At 42.8% G+C, this 13374-nt stretch overlaps 2 protein-coding genes across 4 annotated transcripts in view; one reads left to right on the top strand and one right to left on the bottom strand.

The window, feature by feature from the left end:
* dph1 (diphthamide biosynthesis 1) overlaps positions 1–13374 on the bottom strand; it is a 112045-nt gene that overhangs the window by 79990 nt on the left and 18681 nt on the right. The gene's annotated exons all lie outside the window — the stretch shown is intronic.
* Positions 1–13374, top strand: part of rtn4rl1b (reticulon 4 receptor-like 1b) — a 67771-nt gene that overhangs the window by 37287 nt on the left and 17110 nt on the right. The window lies entirely within an intron of this gene.

Raw genomic sequence — 13374 nt, 5'->3', positions numbered from 1 at the left:
GGGGAACTACTAATGGAAGCTGTAGACTCCTGACTCAACAGATGCACACTTTAGTCAAAAGTATTTGGACAGGGTCAATCTGTCATTTCCCAAGTTAATTTCAAAACTTCACTACTAAGCAGGAGATGTGGTGTCCCAATACTTTTGTCCAATGCTTTCGCGTCTCCTTTCGTCCTCTCTCAGCTTCACCTCGTCTCGCATCATGATTCCAACTCTGATCCCCCCCAGTGACTCCTTGAGGGATGTGAATGGGTTTAAACTTTGATTAACCCTAATTCGAGCATGCAAATTCCAATTCACTGAATAATTACCGTCAACGATTATCTTGAGGTGTGATTTTGGGCGGAGTCAAGGTTGGCTGGCTGAGTTCGAATGTTAGCGTGTTGCGTGGCGGCGTCAGGACAATCAACAGCGCTTCTGCTCAATTTCTTCAAGACTACACAGCTGCTGAAATATTTTTGGACGTGGGGGATAAAAAAAAAATAATAATCAGCACCTCCAAACAGAGCAGTGCAGCACGTAAGTGGGAGTCCGCAGGCGATGTCGTTCCGTAACGAGCACATTGTCATACTACAATAGCCACATAATCATTCTGTAATGACACGATTATCTTAAGGTCAAAGGTGAAGCTAACCATGGAGAAGTGGATGACGTGGGTCACTTGCTAGCACACATGAATGGAAGCGAAAACTGAATCACGCATCTATCTGGAAACACAATCGGGATTGAAATATCTTTTGATTTCAGCAAATGAGTATTTATTTGTCTAGCGCCATCTACTGATAGACAGTGAAATTACACCCAAAATGAACAAGAGGCGGAGCAAATTAAATTCGCCTTTCGACTACCATCACCTTGGCGAAAAAAAAGTTGCTCAACCCCCTAAGCTAAATATTTTCTATGCTTTCTATGATGACAAGTTTGATGTTCATTTTCAGGGTTTTCCATAAAACAACCGATTCATTGCTTTAATTAAATTGCTTTCTCTAAATCAATTCATTAAGATGCAAACAAGGAAACTTCATCTGGCTAATGAGCGCTTGTGCAAAATTCCATTCAGAATGTCGAGGAAACGCACGAGGATGTTTACATGTCCATCTAATGTGAGCTAAAAGTTCTCCGTCTTGATTTAACAAACACAAATACTAATTCCCTGGTAGTGTCAATCAAAATGGAAGATCATTATTTTCATCAAGGCAGAATTATTGAGCCCTTATATTTCGATAACGGGCTGTCGCAGGGAAATGACATTTCTTAAATCGTCTTCCATCTAATTCCAGTTTTGTGGTAAATTGCATTTTTTAATTCAAGATGTCATTTAAGAATTGCCATCTAAAAGAAATTGAATCGTGACGAACATCACGACGGAGTAAAAAAAAAAAAAAAAACATTAAATGCCATCAGATTCAAAATAGCTTTTGAGTGTTTTTCTTAGAACTTTGCGACGGCTGCCAGCGAGCTTCCACGTGCCGTTTGAATTGCTGCACAATAATCGCTGGCTCCACCTTCATCTGGGACTTGACATCTTTGTGGGATTTTTTTTTTTCTGTATTGATGCACTAAGTGCACACAGACTCTACCTCGCTTTTCTGAAATTCTCCTGCTGTGTGCCGATAGGAAAAAGCCTCTTTTCCCATCCAATATTTAATACGGGAACATAACACACACACCGAAGCAGCGTACGTTGCACACATATCGGCTCGGTTGTGCAGGAGTGATGTTTACCGGAGAGGACTCGGACAAGAAGGATTAGCACTCTGTCACTTAAGCTCTACTTCTGCTTTGGGACAAGTCAACTTTTGCCCTTAGCCTGATAAGACTGGAGGAGGAAGCTTTGCAAGCACGATGCTAACTGCTAACATGCTACATGCGTTCATGAACGCGGAGCCGTTATGGCCTAGCAAAGCGATTTATATAGCTTACGTGGAATTGAATTGAAAGTTTTTCCATCTTCTGATTGTTTGACCTGAGCTTCTTGAATGGGATTCATAATTTTCTGGATGTGCAGGAAAGGACAAATGACATTAAAATTTCTTTCAAGTTGGCTCAGAATAAATTTGAATTCAAATCTATTAAATTCTTTTAATTTTATTATTTATTTCTAATTATTTATCCTGTTATATTTATTAAATTTGGATTCAAACTTATTCTCAGAAGAAATATTGAATTGATCGTTCATGAGCAATCGAGGAAACGCCTTATTGTGTCAGGATTGAGCAGAGCGACGTGCTAGCGGAATAAAAAAAAGATAAGAAAAGCTGAGGAAACAGGGAGCGAAGGGCGGGTTCCCACAGAGGAGGTTTTGCGAGGTGTGATGCAAGGGATCGGATCTTTCAAACGTTAATCGCTTCACTACCCAAAGGGGAAGACTCCCGACTCTTGACTCCCGACTCCCCGCCCTTCTGAAACAGACGGGTTGAAATGTAAACGAGGCGCATGGATCAGAAACAGGCCCGTGCATGTGCTCACATCTCCATGTCTTGTACTTGTTGGACTGAATCACGAAGAGAGAGAGCAACAATTGCCACCAAAGCCTCTGAAGTGTGTTAAGCTTGAACATATAAGCCCTGTCGTCATGGTAACGAAAGAAAAAACGAGGTATACGACAGAAAAAAAGAATACCTTGACCATTAAGGACCGAGCCTTCCATTCACAAACCGCATGTGGTCCTCAACCCAAGAAGCTTCTAATAGTAGCCCTACTGGAAAATAGAAACGAGTCCTTCTATCTATGTGGTCCTACTCAAAAGTACCCGAGGCACATTTCATCATTCATTCATCACGTCTCTTATCGTTTTGACACAGAGTGAGGAGCAAGCAAGCATGTGCCACGTGAATTTTTTTTTTGGGGGGGGGACAAACTGAATTATTCATTAACCTAATTATAGCCGAGCCTCGTTATCGTAGTGGACTCCGATTCAGAAGTCGTTTTTCAATAAATAGACAATAATTGGGCCCAGTGAAAGAAATTATTTGCATGGAGAACCAGATCATTTCTTCTACGCATATGTTTAAGTGAAGATGACATGCAATATTTTCACTTCATGGCCCTTCGTCTCTTCATCGTTCCCGTCCGACTTCACACTGGCTCGTCGTTAGCTGCAAATATGGCTCGTTTGATGAGCTTCTCACTTCTCACGAGACGGCTCTACTTTCCATCCGAAGTCTGCCACGAGCCGTCGGAGATAATCACGCCGACGTCGGTGGAAGCAAGCGAGCGTCTGCGGAATGACTCGAGATGGAAGGACTGCTTAGTAATTTCTCAAAACTGAGAAGAAGGCAGGTTTATGCTCGCCTATATCAATCAGTTGCTATGACCCCCCCCATCCCTCGGTGGTTTAGTCCCATTCATACATCTCCCCCGCAGGAACTGATTGAATATCAGCGCTGAGTTCTGTGTTTTCCATTTTCAGGAGCAGCCGCCGCATAAAAATGTAAAATCGGTAAGAAATGCTTAAAACAAGATGCAGAAGAAATCCAAGGAAGTGTTTTTTTTCTTGTTTCAAGTGGATTCCGAGAACACTTTAACAATGGAGAAAATTACTTTTTTTTTTTTTTGGGCATTGAGATAAAAACAACATCCTCCATGGCTGAAGCTTTTTCAGTTCAAAACGGTAAACGGCCCTTCTGATGCCATAGCGAGAAGAACACAAAGTGTTTGTAGAATTCCCAAATCCCCGACGGAATATCGTAAATGCCACAGCTGTCATCTAAAAGTAGGATTTAAAAACACATTTGGTGAATGTAGGCCATTTCTTTGACAATGTCGGCCATGAACTGACATCAAGCGATTTCTGCATTTCTATCACGGAGCTCATCTGATGCTGTTGGTTTTTTTTTTTATTCGAGCTGTCCGGAAGCTCCATCCAGCCATGGAGGAAGCCTTCAAATTGAAAAGTTGCTACTCTAAGCCTTTATCATCCAGGACAGCTCATTGATATCGACCAGTAAGACCATTTCACGCCTCACGTTCGAGTACCTGTTGAGAAGAGGAAAGGCTTTTGCGTCTGCATGTTTGGGTTTCAATCCGTGAAAGCTCTGCCTGCTAAAAGGTGTAGCGCTTGTGAAAGGCAGTATTGAGCGTTTAGAGATTTGCGGGTTTTAGCCGCGTTTGATTGCATTTTAAACCGCTATCACCAGTAAACAGATTCTCAGTGCCTCCAATAAACGAGTGGATTACAATTGCGGTGACGCCGGGTTTCGGCAAGATGACTGCTACTAAGGACAAATGAATCAGAGCGCTAACAGCACGGTGTCGAATAAATAGTCCATCCTTGTTGACATTCGGGTGCTAACTTAGCATAGCAGCTTCGCATCCTTGATAGCATCTTGTCATCTCTAATGAGAGCTAAATTATTCTGACATTTGAATTCTGAAAGTACTTTCTCGATTCCGTTTATTTACCCTCGCTGAGACTCTTTCCAAGAGTCGATGTTTAAAATGACAACAGTAAAAGAAACAAGACTGTCAGAAGGAGTTACAAGGTCGCGAGTGGTAACAAGCTAGCTTAATCGACCAGTGTAGCGGGGCTGTTTGAAAAATGGCTCACCAGTGAGATGTGTAGGTTTCTTCTGCCTCATAATTCAAAAGAAAAATCCTTTTCTGTCCCTGCCTTTCAAAAAAAATAATACAAAATTATAAAATAAATGAATTAATTCTAAAAAGTAGCAATAATGTAATACAAATAAAAGCACGAACAGGATCTAGCTTTAGGCTAGCAGCCTAAATGTTGCTGACTTAGCGGAATTGTATCATTTTGCCTTGTTAAGTGTTCCGTGTTATATGTACACTCGCTTATTGCTCCCTTTTGTCCATTTTAACTATTCATGCGCTCATCCTTTTTCATATAATCACAATTGTGATCTTGTAAGCCCGTTCCGCCGTGACTGTCCCCGAGTCCTCGTATCTGCACAAATCTTTTGTTTGCTATTGATCTTTATTTAGCGGCAAGTAGCCTTGTAGATGTAAAGAGCTCAACACTGCGGTAGGAGGAGAAGGGAGAGGGAAAAAAGTGAACATTTGTCACCGCGGGGCTGGTTTACCAGCTAATTTTATTCCGCAACAATCGACTGGCCCTGCGTTGACAGCCAGTGATTGCGTGAGCTCAGCCTTTTTGATGGCGTCGAGTCGATGCAGGAAAATGAGCCTTTGTCACCGCATCTCTCGAGCCAGTCAGCTTCTCAAACAGACGGGGATATTTTACTCACAATATTGACTCATGTCCTTGCAGACATGCTTAGAAGTCTTATTAGAATTTCAATGCGCTAATTTTTGGTGACAAGCTTGTCGCTAATGTATCCATTTCCTCTCAAATAACGGTTCATCTTTTTAATTGGAGTTAATTTTCCCGATATCTAGTAAAATTCCTCTAATATGTGTGAAATGTGGGAAGCTTTATCTGGCATTGTGCTGCAGGATGAGCTACTCGTGATTGGTCAAATGAAGCTTCGAATGTGTTTCATGAACCAGTTGTATTTTTGGATTCCTCTAGGTGGCAGTGTCTGTTCAACATTGGGCTGAAAACACACCAACTTGTCATTTCTTAAACTTCTATTTAAACCAACAGTGACATCTGAAGGAGTAAAAAAATAATACAACTGGTTCGTGAAGCAAATTCGAAGCGTCGTTTTCCTATCACGTCGTTGGCCCATTTTGTAGCAGTAGTGGAACTTTCCCCGATGCAGCCTAGCGATGTCACCTGAGGTCGCAGATGGCGACGAAATGAGCCCATAGAAGAAAGCGAGCACAAGACTCTTAACCCACCCCGCCTGATCACTCTAAAAAATATGAGCATGATGATAGAGCCCTTGAGCATTCGCACTTCAGGCAAGGTCGAGAGGTGGCCGCCATGCTATCTTCTAGTCGAGCTGGGCGGCGAGGCGGGTTGGATCTAATCCTCCAATCTTGTCATTTTTTTCTAAGATCATAGGATGTCGCTCTATGAGCCGGGATTTCACCAATCATCAGGGTCGAATTGGACCTCACTGTCACATAAGAGGAAATGTAGACCAGCTCTACTTTTTGCTCAAAGCAACTTTTGAGAAACCTGAGCGCTCAAGCAATTATTAATAATGACTTTTTCTCATGGAACCGCCCAAATTAAAAAAAAAAAAAAAAAACGATCAAAGACATCCGACGGGGAAAGTTGATTCGAACGGGCCAGTTCTGTTCTGGCTTTTCAAGGCGCGCTTACGCAACGGCTGGCAGGCTGTGAGGAGCCGCCTAAAAATAACATGAGCTTACAAAACAGAGAGGAGACGTCGCCTATCAACGAAACAAAATATGAAGACTGTATTATCTATTGTTGAGCGATCCTGAAGAACAAAAAAGACAAAATGCCCCCGAGAAATAATATGGCCGCCGTTTGACTTAAACAGTGTGATCACGGAGTTGCTTTGTTGGTAAATCAGGAGGATTGATTAGATGCCGGGAGAGCTATAGATTTGACATTTGTGCAAATATCCTGATGACATCATCATCAAGTACGTTTACTGTGAGGAAATCAAAACCTCTCGACACACTCACGCAATCTATGTGAGATCCTCCTCACCTTCCATTCCCTTCCCACCCGCGCACACACACAAAAACATGTGTTTGTGCACCAGCAAACCGCACGGCGAAATGAAAAATTAAAAATGACATCTCTGTTTGCAGTTTTAATTGTGTGTCAACATGCTCCCCGCGCTCAAACAAGGCCGGCGAATCGAGGCTGGAGTGCGCCTGGGGTCATGTGACAACAAATAGCGGCGAGAGAGGGGTTAAGCGAATGTGCGTGTGTGTGTCGACACTATCACTAATTCATGTGTTGTCTTCGCATCTCTTGGGACATGGCTGCCCTTGGATTGCCCTTATTTCTTTCTTTGGAAGGCCATCCGAACCCTTCACAGGAACTATTATGCTTTGATTAAAAAGCAGGCACACTAACGGGGAGCTTGCGCAGGCACATGAATTTCCTTAGTATGTCATTTAATGAGATTATAGCTCGTTCATTAACTGCAGATTTTGGAGGATCCATTTTTTATACGCTGCGTGCGGCCGGATCGAGGCGTACCTAATATTCTGACCTGTGACCGGATGCGCACACGTGTCGGCTCAGACGAGGGCTGCGCTCGTTTGCTTGCTTTGTGGTTGCCGGCGGCGCCCCGCTGAGCGGCGCGTGTCACCGCGGGTGATCCATGGATTGTGAACCGCCTGTCTAGACATGGGGGGGGGGTGACGGAGAAGGCGGGCAACTTGACAGTTGATGGATGTGCCGAAAAAAAAAATGCAAAGCGGCAATTTTTGTCACATAGCTCTAATTATTCATCCTTCTCCTCCAACTCCGTGACCCTCTTCCTGCTGCAACGGCATTAAAAAAAAAAAAAAAAAAAAAAAAAAAGACGAACAAACCACAAGAGATGTCATCTTGACGTATCATCACAGGAGTGCGCTGCACCGGTGTGATAAAGTGCCGATTGTGCTGATATACACTTTGCTAACGTGACCTTGCACCTAAGACACAGTGCTTCCCCCTAGAGGCAGCCCACTGGAATTGCACACTTAAGTGCGATCAATAAACACAACCGTCATCTCTGGCGAAATATAAAACACACAGTGCAGTACTTAGCATTCCCGTCACGTGTTTTACCTGCAAACATGCAAATGAGAACCAAGGACGTTTTTTCCGAGCAATTTTCAAGGCGCAACACCATTAACGGTGTCGCGATTAATTACGAGTTGATTCCATTTGAATGAACGGCATCCTGCTCACATGTGCTGACAGATATGACCACCTGCCTGAAATGAGTCCACGCACACGTGCGTGCAAATTAATGCCATGCACGCATGCTAATGGCGGCTGACGCTTCCCGCAAGAGACCCACCAAGCTGTTAGCGGCCTCACTCCTCGCTCTTCTCTCCGCCCCCCCAACGGCGGCAGGCTGCCTGTTGTGATATGTAAATGATCACAGATTTGACACCGTCAGCCGTAAATCTTCATTAGCGGGCGCTATAAGAGAAAGAATTTTTCGGATTCTTCAAAAGGCTTTGAAAGGTCACGCGTGTGAGTCGCCTCGGTTTGGCTTTTAGCGTCAGGTCGCTAACGGATACGCGCGGACATTGTTGGAGCTCATTAGCATCGTAGCAGTAAAGCTAATTAGCGAGTTCAAGTTGATCGCAGGGGATACATTCGAAACGCACCCACAATAGGTGAAAATATGCAATATAGAGAGACCATAACATTTTTATTTTGCAGTTTTAATCCTCTTGTGCGCTTTAAATGCGTTCGCACCTGTTAAAAGATGTATAAAGCACGGATTTCAAAGGATTCCTTAGCAACCTGTTCTCTTGCTCACGGAAGATTTGGAGCATGCTTGCTTCAAACTGCTTATTTCTCATGTGAGACACTAAAATTAAAGTAGACCGACCAAATTATATCGTTTCATCTACTTGCTTTATTCTAACATGAAATACAAGCTAATGGAAATTAGCATAGATGTTAATCGTCAACCATGCAACTGACTTTAAAAGAGAACTCAAGGCAAAAAAAAAAAAAAAAAAATCTTTGCATTAATATATTCTTCGTGCCCCATGAGACGAAACGCAGCATTTGTGGAAGAAGATTGTTTAGAATAAATGTTCTAAAAATAGATCAAGGATTCATGTGTTTGTTTGTAGCAAAGAAGAAATGTGCTCTTTGTCACTGAATAAGAGTTCCTATTAAAAAAAATAAAAGAGCCAAGCTAAGGTGTAGACATTTCAAAATGCCAACTATCCCCTTTACATCTTCGGAAGTGCCGCAGGAGAGGAAGAAGTCCTTTCCTCGCAGATACAAGGAGCAAAAGTTGGCACTTTACAAAGTCAGCACATTCCCTCGGTCCGCCCTATCAGTGATTCCACTTCACGTTATTAAAACGTTTCAACCCGATAGAATCCCGATGTTTATCACGCTAATCCGAGGGACGGACGACGTTTCCTCACTCCGACTATCGTCTTCTAACTAATCAGTTCTCATTACAGTGGCTCAGGCCGACTGGAACCGGATGACTTCAAAAGCAGCCACGGTGTTGACCAATCACAGAAGGATTTGTGATGGGAAATATCGAGCGGGCTTAACATTTACGGCTGTCGGGGCGGACTCATTTACGAGCACACCACGGGGTAATCTTTTAGGGACATCTGATAATTAGACCTTTGCGGGTTTTGAGCGGCGGTAGGATGGAACAATTACTCAAGTTCACATCCATATCACCTCTCGGGATTCTAATTTGGTGGCAAATCCAGCACAAAGTGGATTGAGTGGATAGTTTCATAGGGGCGTATGCGCCGTGGTGGGTGTGAACTTGTTTCCCAGCCATTGGAAGTGGCTGCAGGGGAATCACCTTTAACCACGGGGGAATCTTTTTGAGAAGAAAGGGGAGGCTGGGACCAAATGCTGAAATTTGGCTCGTGAGTCAGAACTTTGTTTAAGTAACTGAACATAAGGCCTGATTTACAGTTGGATTACAGAACTGGGAAACATTTGCACCATCTTGCGCTCTGTGTGTCTTTCTCTTCGGTTCACTCATGCATGTCACAGAGAATTTAGGAGGGACTTGAATGAGGCAAATCTCAGTCAAAGCCGGTCAAACAGATACAGTGAGAGGCAAGGCCACCCGCTCTGCTTTTCATGCACTGATAAGATTAGGCTTGGATTTTAGCCCGCAGCAGATATGTCACATAAGGAGATGAGTCTTGGAGCTGCGCTTGAAGGTCTCAACATTCTGTCTGTCGCTTTTCTCTCATGCTGGTCCTCATTAGGGTCATATTTGAGAAAAAAAAGTGATATAGCACATGAAGATGTTTACGTTCTATCTCAAAGAATTTATTGAACAATAATGTCCCCGTCATTCCGAAATCATGTACGGCGGGATTTCAACACTGAATAAATTTGACATTGTGCGTATGCTAAAAGGTTATGAGAAAAATCTGTCTTTTTTTGAGAGGAAGCAGAAAGAAGAGATCAGGGTTGAAATCCAATAAAGCTCAGAAAGTGATGATGTTGAACAGAGGCTGCTTTTTCATTTAACACCTTCTCTCTTCTCCTTCCGCTCTCCCGCCGGCTTATTAGCCCGTAGCTCGCTTAGCGAGGGACAACTAAATTGCTACGCCATTCATGAATCCTGTTCATCTTCCTTTTAACGTTGCGTCCCTTGAGGGTGATGCATGCTCTTAACTTTAGCTCAGTCTCGTCTACTTACACAACCCGCATAATCCCACAGTCAGTGACTTTTGCTACCTTTAAGGACCTCTGGAATTTAGAAAGCCGCAACCTTATGAAAACAATCAATAAGGTGAATTTAATTTTTTGTACTGCCCCTCCTGGCCACAGTAAAAGCTACAAAAACTCGTTTTCAAATCAGACGAGTAAAAACTGCTCAAATATTTTAAAAAACTATATATTAAAAATGAAGACAATTTGCAATTCTAGTACTTGTTAGCTGCAGAGGCAATAAGCTACAGCTGTTCACAAACTTGTCAAATCTTAATAGCAACTATGCCAAGGCGGATGTTTATGGAGGTGTTGCCAAGGTGAGAAAATACCTTCCATAAAATGTGTTAAAGTGTAAAATATTCCCCCGAGGAAATCCTGTAAGCGACCGAAGATGATACACCATGTTGTCGTAACACTACGTTGTTTAAATAATTCACAACGATACTTTGAAAATATGGAGTATGCCGTTGACAGAATAATTCCGAAAAATTCCAGCGAGTAAAATCCATTGGGAACGGTCAGTGACTTAAATATGGAGAGATATGAGACAAGGGAAAACAACAGTTACGCAAATTAAATTCAAATCATTATGCGTGCTTCAGTTTATGTTGCTAATTAAGTGCGATGAATTGATTCGCACGCACAACCTCAATTAGTTGGAACAGCAGACGACGAATTATTTTCTTGCCGTAAAGCTTCGTGCAGCCTACACACTCTTGTTTTATCAAATAAGTGTCCGGTCTGAAATGTACGGCTCATCGCGTGGTAACGGCCGCTTCCCCTTTTTACTGCAAATGAGATCGGAACGAGCCGCCGCACTTGAGTGTGTAGGCGAGCGTGTCGGCGTGTGACTAGTTCACCAGGGATCGCCGGTCAAGTGTTTTTGGCTGAGAAAGTCCGCCGAGGGCCCTCTTGGGGGTTAGCGAAAAATGATGGTGACCTTTTACGTTTGGTGTAAAACACATCGGCCATAAATCAAGCGCATTTTTCGGGTGTCGGTACTGGAAATGTAGCATTTCTGCATCGTTAGCGGCATATAAAGTTTTGTGACTTTGTTAATGAACTCATTCACTGCCAATGATGGATATAGACGATTTTAATTGGGCTGGCAAGGAATGTTGTATTTTCTTAACCTGGTTGAATTTTTGTAAATAATGATTCAAACGTGACTTCATGCAGCCGCCCTTGGTGCGGCTTTATGTCACAGATCAAGCAGGACAGAAGAACCCGACTGACGTCGGAATTCAAAGCCGTCACGTCTGGCCTTTGCCATCCACGACGCGAGGCCTACACAAAGGAATCGCGACCGAAAGACAGACGGCCAGTTTGAAGTTGATTGACAGCTCGTGAACAAGAGCGGGGACTCTGACAGCACGGTGGAGATGGAGGCGGTAATAATAAGGGGGACGAGATGGATAGAGAAAGCCGAGTAAACATGGTCACATGAAGAGATGATGAGAGATGATGGATGGCAGGATATGGCGAACGGAGATGGGGAAGGGGGGGGGGGGGCAGTGGCGTGAGGGGGGCGGGGCTTGGTCCAGTGGGTGCTTTGCTCTGTCCGAGCTTGTCTGGTCTCCGTCTGAGAGGGTTAATGCACGCTGCGCACTAGCACTTGAATAATACACTAGCCATGGAGTTAAAATGGATAAACACATAAAAGATTCATCAACCTGTCAAAGCACTGCAAGAGTGTGTGTGTGTGTGTGTGTGTGTGTGTGTGTGTGTGTGTGTGTGTGTGTGTAGTTGTGAATACCAGTCGGCTATGTGGGTCAATTCAGTGATACCTATTACACAGAGTACTGCATAACTTAGAATCCTTCGGGATTCTAGTTAGCTAAAAATGCTCCGAGTAACTGTTATAGTGCCACCTAGTGTTCACACGTGAAGTTTGAATTATTTTGGAAAGTCAGAAAAATATTCATGTGGACAGATTGATGTCAGACAGAGAGAGATGAAGTCAGCGTTTGCTGCAGATGATAAACAGCCAAAGTAATGATACATTGACTAAAAGTAGGAGCGGGCTGTCAATGGCGAGGCGCGGCCTGTCAAAAACAATCGGCGGCAACAAAGGGAAATCTCAATCAAGGCGTTCTGTCTGTGCTGCTGGAAAAAAAAAAAAAAACTCCACCAGTGCTTTGTCATCAACCCTGACAGACTGCAGCGTCATTAATAAAAATACAAATGTGCAAACGCACACACAGATAGACACACACATGAAGAGGATCTATTACATAACTCAAAGCAAAAAATAGTCAGGCTCCCTTGAAAGCCTTGCTGCTCCCTCAGATCAATTAATGGAGTTAGCTCCATCTCTGCGCTCTCGGGGGACTCGTCACTTGCGCGGTGAGAAAGCGTCATTGCCCTGCTTTTAAAAAGGAACAGCGCAACGTCCTCGAAGTGCGAGAAGAATGATGCAAAAGTGACAGCAGCCAATCAAAGACTCCAAACTGATTATTTTTGTTGTTTGCGTCAAACTCTTTGTTGAGACATGCATTCCCAATTGTGTTATGAAAAATAATATAATAATAAAATATAATAAATATAATAAAATAAAATAAAAATAGAATATAATATAATAACATGCATTCCCAGTTGTGTGTTGTGAAAAATAGTATATAATAAAATATAATAATAAATATAATAAAATAAAATATAAAACAAAAATATAATATAATATATAAATTGATCAATTGACGTTTATATCTGTCAATGGTCGTCAATGCGTTAAAAGTAGATATTTACCACAATGCAATAAAACAAAAAATATCAAATATCCACCGGAAAACATGACAAACCACCAAAAAAAAAACAAAAGCAGCAAAGTGGCGCTTGCCGTCATGCGCTCTTGTAGGTTAACCACAAAACAGGAGCAACCAAGCAATAACCACACGGCAGGTAAATGAGGACGGAAACAATCCAAACCAAACCACCCGCTGAGCTTCAAAACAAAAGCAACAAAAAACAAAATGTAGCGCTAATCTCGCCGCGGTATCTTCACCTTCCTTTGGAGAACGAGGATTACACGTTTAATCTATAATTATCTTCTGCTTAAATCACTCGCTATCTCATTATATGACAAAGTGCTGAGCTCGCCAGCCAATCTTTTCCTCGGGAGTCTTTTTCAAGTCATGCACACTCTGG

The sequence above is a fragment of the Syngnathus floridae genome, chromosome 7, assembly GCF_059516105.1.
Source record: "Syngnathus floridae isolate MCC-2025c chromosome 7, RoL_Sflo_1.0, whole genome shotgun sequence".
NCBI lineage: Eukaryota > Metazoa > Chordata > Actinopteri > Syngnathiformes > Syngnathidae > Syngnathus > Syngnathus floridae.
This window is presented reverse-complemented; position numbering and strand designations above follow the sequence as displayed.